This window comes from Micromesistius poutassou (assembly GCF_964030765.1).
Source record: "Micromesistius poutassou genome assembly, contig: SCAFFOLD_6579, whole genome shotgun sequence".
Classification (NCBI taxonomy): domain Eukaryota; kingdom Metazoa; phylum Chordata; class Actinopteri; order Gadiformes; family Gadidae; genus Micromesistius; species Micromesistius poutassou.
Window position 1 is genome coordinate 1723 of NW_028178576.1, and position 7117 is coordinate 8839.

The window sequence follows — 7117 nt, forward strand, 5'->3', positions numbered from 1 at the left end:
TGTTCTTTGAATGTGAACTTATGTATGGGACAGTTTTTTCTAAATGATATTTTTCCACAATAACATGACTTCAGTTTTAACTACCACAATTTATCACTGTTCAATCAATCAACAAACACTGTTCCCTGCACTTGAACAGCCTTAAAGCTATCATCTGTCTTTTTGATGGAGTTACTTAAGGCATATGTCAGAACCTGCACAATAGTATACAGACCTTCAAAGAAAGGTTAATGTATAGAATTTTGTTTTTTAACGTTGTGCTGTTAAACAGAAAAGATGGTTCCCACTTGGATTGTACAGGATGATAGAAGTCCCCTCTTTGCCTGTACAAAAGGACACTGGTCCCCTGTTAAATGGTATGGCGCGACACTTACACTCCAGCATTTATGTATTCATTAGGTAAGAAAAAAATAGTTTACTGCTTCCTCTATAGTAGAAAATAAATCATTTTCCATAGAGCCTTTAGACAGCTCTTCCATAGTTCATAAGAGACATTTGGTCATAAGAAAAAATACTTATATATAACAGGGCTAACTAGGGCTGTCAATCAATTAAAAATATTTAATTGTGATTAATCTCATGATTGTCCATAGTTAACTTGCAAATTGCTCATTAATCGCACATTTAACTGTTCTAAATATATCTTAAAAGATGATTATTGGTTATTGATGAGGATTACATTTAGTCTTTTCCACACTTCGTGAATAGATCCATGCAGGAGTGTGAGTGTCGCCCCATACCATTTAACAGGGGACTTGTGTCATGTTGTACAATCCAAGTGGGGACCATCTTTTATATTTTAGAGCACAAAGTTTGTCTGTTCTTTGAATGTGAACTTATGTAAGGGACAGTTTTTCCACAATAACATGACTTCAGTTTTAACTACCACAATTGATCACGGTTCAATCAATCAACAAACACTGTTCCCTGCACTTGAACAGCCTTAAAGCTATCATGTCTTTTGATGGAGTTACCTACAGCATATCTCAGAACCTGCACAATAGTATACAGACCTTCAAAGAAAGTTTAATGTGTAGATTTTTTTATTACTTTGTGCTGTTAAACAGAAAAGATGGTTCCCATTTGGATTGTACAGGATGACAGAAGTCCCCTCTTAGCCTGTACAAAATGACACTGGTCCCCTGTTAAATGGTATGGAGCGACACTTACACTCCAGCATTTATGTATTCATTAGGTTAGAAAAAAATAGTTTACTGCTTCCTCTATAGTAAAAAATAATTCATAGAGCCTTTAGACATTTCATGAGGGAAATTTTGTCATGAGCAAAAATACTAACTAGGGCTATCAATCAATTAAAATATTTAATCGTGATTAATCGCATGATTGTCCATAGTAAACTCGCAAATTAATCGCAAAACACATTTTTTAACTGTTCTAAATATATCTTGAAATGATGTTTTTCAATTGTGGGATCTGTGATTTACATAAATAGATTATTTTTTCTCTTCAAGATAGATTCCAGAGCATTTATTTTTATACACAATTAAATTCACTAGAAGGTCCCCTCTTGTACTGTTAAGACTGACAGAAGCAACAGTTGCGGTTGGCAAACACTCATTGAGTGAAACAATAGGCCCAGACAGCTCCCCTGCTGCAGTGAATGGAGTCCCCTCTTAGATATGTAAATATCGCTTAAGGATTCAAGTCCCCTCTTGGCAACTTCTTTAAAAAAATAAAAAACAACAATTTGAAGTTATATTATGACAAAGGTACTTAAAACTAAACTCTGTATTATGTTTTTGTATTTTTAAAATGACCAGAAATAGAGGTCCACACTTGGTTGATGAAAACCGATAGTCCCCTGTTGGTAAAGTAAACGTGTATGTGTGTGTGTGTGTGTGTGTGTGTGTGTGTGTGTGTGTGTGTGTGTGTGTGTGTGTGTGTGTGTGTGTGTGTGTGTGTGTGAGCTGCAGGCTGCTTGGCACATGCGCGTTGACCAACTGTGCAGAGCAACTTGTCCGACAGGCCTGCTGTTACATAGTAGTAAGATCATTCATATTATTAACACTAATTCTAACAAAAACAATAATTATCATTATCATTGCTATTATTACAATCATTAATATGATCATAACTGTATTGTAATTATATTCAGGATGATATGATTCAGACTCACTGAAGCGCAGGGAGATGAGGAGAATACTCAGCAGTCCGATGCTCACAACGACAGCGATGTGCAACCATAGAACTGTTCAGGAGTAGGACACACACACACACACACACACACACACACACACACACACACACACACACACACACACACACACACACACACACACACACACACACACACACACACACACGGTCACTTTGGCTAAAAAAGTGTTCGAAACATCAATCTTAAATGTATGTGGAGTAAAACATATTTTATTTTGGATCATTTTTTCGGACTGGATTATTTCTTTTAAATCCTCTAAAAAGGGGCACCTACCAAATCTTCTCTTCCTGGTCTCCCTCCGGTCCAAAGACGTGTCCTCAGGTTCCTCAGAGGGTCCAGGGTCCGGTTCAGACATGGTGACCATGGTTACTCTCTGATGGCCTTCACTGCTTCTGAACCTAGCCTCCATCTTTGCTCTATCAGCTGGAAAAAAACACATCACGTGTTTTAATACTCAATTACGTGTTGCGAAATGTTTTTCTTCAACGCTTATCTGATGTCCTCCTTTTGACACACAGACTCACTGATGCACTCAAGCGCACACACACGGACACACAGAGTATGTTCATACATATATTCATACTGCGTGGCTACCATCATGGTAATGAAAATACTAAACTTGTGTTCGGCTCTAAAGTTACTCTGCACTCTGTTCCACGTATATAACCAACATATATCATGAAACACACAACTACTTTAGATGCCTATCAGTAGTCCGTAACTCACGGGCGTAGTCACAAGTCAAGTAAGGTAACAAAAAAAAAGGGTTTTGCCTAGAACACACACATGCCGTTATTTAGGAGAATAAATCTGTCTCTACGGTCGCTGGTTCATCAGGTCGGTCACTCTGAATTCAAACGTTTGCTAAACGTGAATCTAAAATGCATGCAGATGAAAACATTGTTTACTGGATTAGTTCTTTTGAATCCTCTAAAAAGGGCACCTACCAAATCTTCTCTTCCTGGTCTCTCTCCGGTTCAAAGACATGTCCTCAGGTTCCTCAGAGGGTCCAGGGTCCGGTTCAGCGATGGTGTCTATGGTTCCTCTCTGACAGCTCTCACTGCTTCTGCTCTCAAGGATTCAGCTCCGCTATTTCAGCTGGAGAAACCACGTCACAGGTTTGAATTCTGACCAATCATCAGCTTGCAATCTGATATCATCAGTGTTGCAAAATGTTTGTGTGTGCGTTTGCATTTGCATTTGCGTGTGTGTGAGGTCCAAAAGCACCGTGGGTTTTTCCAGTAGCTGATGTTAACTCTAATGCGTATCATTTCTGTGAAGCCTATCTCTTCTGCTCATGGGGAATTAACGTCCACGCAAACCACTTTTATGTTGATCCTCGATCATTCATGTTTATAATACTTTAACGTTCTTTTATTGGTTCTCCACGACCTGTTTTTGTATTTATTTAGGTCAAATAAAACCCCTTTTTGTCAGTACTCTGTGCTGCTGTTTATTCAAACACTCAAAAACATAGCGAACATTATGGTGGATTTCCCATCACGTTAAAAGACATAGTGGAGCGTGTGTGTGTGTGGTGGATGGTTGAAGCAGCCTCACCTGGCCCCAGTCACACTGATTAGACTCTGGGGCTGGGGGGGGCTGCACACCTGTGACCAATCACAGGCGTGTGTGTGTGTGTGTGTGTATGTGGTGTGTGTGTGTGTACGTGGTGTGTGTGTGTGTGTGTATGTGGTGTGTGTATGTGGTGTGTGTGTGTGTGTACGTGGTGTGTGTGTGTGTGTGTGTGTGTGTACGTGGCGTGTGTGTGTGTGTGTGTGTGTGTGTGTGTGTATGTGTATGTGGTGTGTGTGTGTGTGTGTACGTGGTGTGTGTGTGTATGTGGTGTGTGTGTGTGTGTGTACGTGGTGTGCGTGTGTGTGTGTGTGTACAAGCTGTGATGGACTTGGTCTTGCAGACTTGGCTGCACACCGGTGGTGCATCGACCAATCTTGCTCTCGTCCAAAGCAGCTTAAAATACGTGCGTTCAACAATGAAGACAACAACCCGAAAAAAGTGCAAGAATCACGCGAGTACATACAACCTGATGTCTACCTACGTACTCTGTATTAATATCTCATGTTTAAATATCTCTAGGCCGACAGAGAGAGAGAGGAAGACAAACTAGGAGCCGCAGCGAGAGGGTCTGTAGCGTCTCCTCGGTTCACAGACTCTAGTCCTTCAAGTGCGTCAGGTGGACCTCACAGGATGTTTCCTCACCGTGAGGAGCTTGATTTATCTCCTGATGGTGCATTTCCTCCTCTGCACCGCTGCGTCTCCAGATACGCAGAGCTACAGGACGCTCCACCCCGAGTCTTCTTATCTACGGCGTGCCGCGGTCTTGTGTTTTTTTTTTCTTCTTGTGTCATCTGATAAAGTATTGAACACGTGACTGCAGTGTGTTCTGTTGTGCAGAGAAGCCCTGCACCGATGTGCAGGGCTTCTCTGCACAACAGAACACAACAGAACACATTGCAGTCACCGCCGTATTCGTAGCCTCTCTGTCATCCGCCACGCCGCTGTCCTCCTCTCTGTCTCTTTGTGGCGTCGCTCTGCTTTGGCCTCTCTGTCCTCCTGACGCTCCTGCTCCTCAGCGCTCTCCTTGGGGAAGAAGAAGAAGTCCACGAGGGGTTTCCGAGGGGTTTGGGGCTTTGGCCTCTCTGTGGTGGCGGCGCCGCCGGGCGTTCTCCTCTCCGTCTCTTTGTGGCGCCGCTGGGCTCTGTACATCTGTGCCGGGCTTCCTCTGTGACACGGACAGCGTCTGGTTTCATTGGCTCAGCTCAGCGGCGCGGTGGAGAGAGACATCTCACCTTCTTCGTGGAGTCTGTCTTTAAGTGTAATCCCGGCGGAAATTGAACCCGGGGTCTTTTTTCGGCGCGTAAAATTAGCCCCCCAGACACTTTCTTTCGTTGATCAACGAATGTAGAGCTTGCCCGGAGTAACGCTGACAGCCCGGATTGCTTCCATATGATTGGCTAGGGCAACATTCTATAAAACCCTCACAGACGGAGCCCAACCCTCCTGAAAGAAAACATATTATTAATGTTAAAGGTCCCATGGCAGGAAAATTTCATCCTTGACCCTGCCGTGCGTCTCTTGAGCCAACCGCTCTGTGGCGCTCAGAGCTTCACCCGCGCCGCGAAGCTAACCCAAACACGGCCGCTAGCCACCGCGCCGCGAGGCTGAGACACACACACGCACAAACACACACACGCACACACACACACACACACACACACACACACACACACAGTGAGATACACACACACCCCAGGTGAGGGAAGTAAAAAAACCTGACAAATGTATTCGACCGGAGGTCTGCACTGGCTGCCGGCGCTACAGAATAGCTCAAACGCTAAGCTATGGGGGCAAGCTCTTTATCCTCTTTTGGGGCTTCTAAACACCAACCACTCAGAAAACCATTCCGAGACCTCGGTAACACGAGGTGGTTCCTTACGAGACACCAGTGTGCTCGTTTAACTCAAATAGTGTGGCCAAACAGTATCAACTTTGTGTTTTTGCGTGTTAACACTCACCTCAGATTACCCCGTTGACATATCCAGAGAGCCCTCAGAGCCGATAGCAGAACGGATGCATGCACAGCCACTGGGGCTGGTGGCTGGGAGCGCATCCGTTCTGCTATCGGCTCGCGAGGCTAACCCAAACACGGCCGCTAGCCACCGCACCGCGAGGCTAACCCAAACACGGCCGCTAGCCACCGCGCCGCGAGGCTAACCCAAACACGGCCGCTAGCCACCGCGCCGCGAGGCTAACCCAAACACGGCCGCTAGCCACCACGCCGCGAGGCTAACCCAAACACGGCCGCTAGCCACCGTGTTGCAAGGCTAACCCAAAAACGGCCGATAGCCACCGCTCCGCGAGGCTAACCCAAACACGGCTACTAGCCGCTGCTAGCCACCGCAAGGCTAACCCAAACACGGCTGCTAGCCACCGTGAGGCTAACCCAAACACGGTCACTAGACACTGTGTTGCAAGGCTAACCCAAACACGGCCGCTAGCCACCACAAGGCTAACCCAAACACGGCCGCTAGCCACCGCACCGCGAAGCTAACCCAAACACGGCCGCTAGCCACCGCGTCGCGAGGCTAACCCAAACACGGCCGCTAGCCACTGCGCCGCAAGGCTAACCCAAACACGGCTGCTTGCCACCACATCGCAAGGCTAACCCAAACACGGCCGCTAGCCACCGTGTTGCAAGTCTAACCCAAAAACAGCTGCTAGCCACCGCGCCGCGAGGCTAACCCAAAAACGGCTACTAGCCGCCACTAGCCACCGCAAGGCTAACCCAAACACGGCCGCTAGCCACCGCGAGGCTAACCCAAACACGGCCGCTAGCCACCGCGCCGCGAGGCTAACCCAAACACGGCCGCTAGCCACCGCGCCGCGAGGCTAACCCAAACACGGCCGCTAGCCACTGCGCCGCAAGGCTAACCCAAACACGGCCGCTAGCCACCGCGAGGCTAACCCAAACACGGCCGCTAGCCACCGCGCCGCGAGGCTAACCCAAACACGGCCGCTAGCCACCGCGCCGCGAGGCTAACCCAAACACGGCCGCTAGCCACCACATCGCAAGGCTAACCCAAACACGGCCGCTAGCCACCACGTGGCTAACCCAAACACGGCCGCTAGCCACCGCGAGGCTAACCCAAACACGGCCGCTAGCCACCGCGCCGCGAGGCTAACCCAAACACGGCCGCTAGCCACCGGGCCGCGAGGCTAACCCAAACACGGCCGCTAGCCACCGCGCCGCGAGGCTAACCCAAACACGGCCGCTAGCCACCGTGAGGCTAACCCAAACACGGCCGCTAGCCACCGCGCCGCGAGGCTAACCCAAACACGGCCGCTAGCCACCGCGCCGCGAGGCTAACCCAAACACGGCCGTTAGCCACCGCGCGGCGAGGCTAACCCAAACACCAC

The 7117-nt window shown here is 47.6% G+C and overlaps 1 long non-coding RNA gene across 1 annotated transcript; it reads right to left on the reverse strand.

Annotated features, from left to right (window-relative positions):
• Positions 1-1995: 1995 nt before the first annotated feature.
• LOC311373559 lies at positions 1996-3242 on the reverse strand. Its single transcript, XR_014642309.1, has 3 exons — positions 3127-3242; positions 2453-2602; positions 1996-2209 (listed from the first exon to the last, which is right to left on the reverse strand). It is a non-coding gene; the product is annotated as an uncharacterized lncRNA (long non-coding RNA).
• Positions 3243-7117: the final 3875 nt, after the last annotated feature.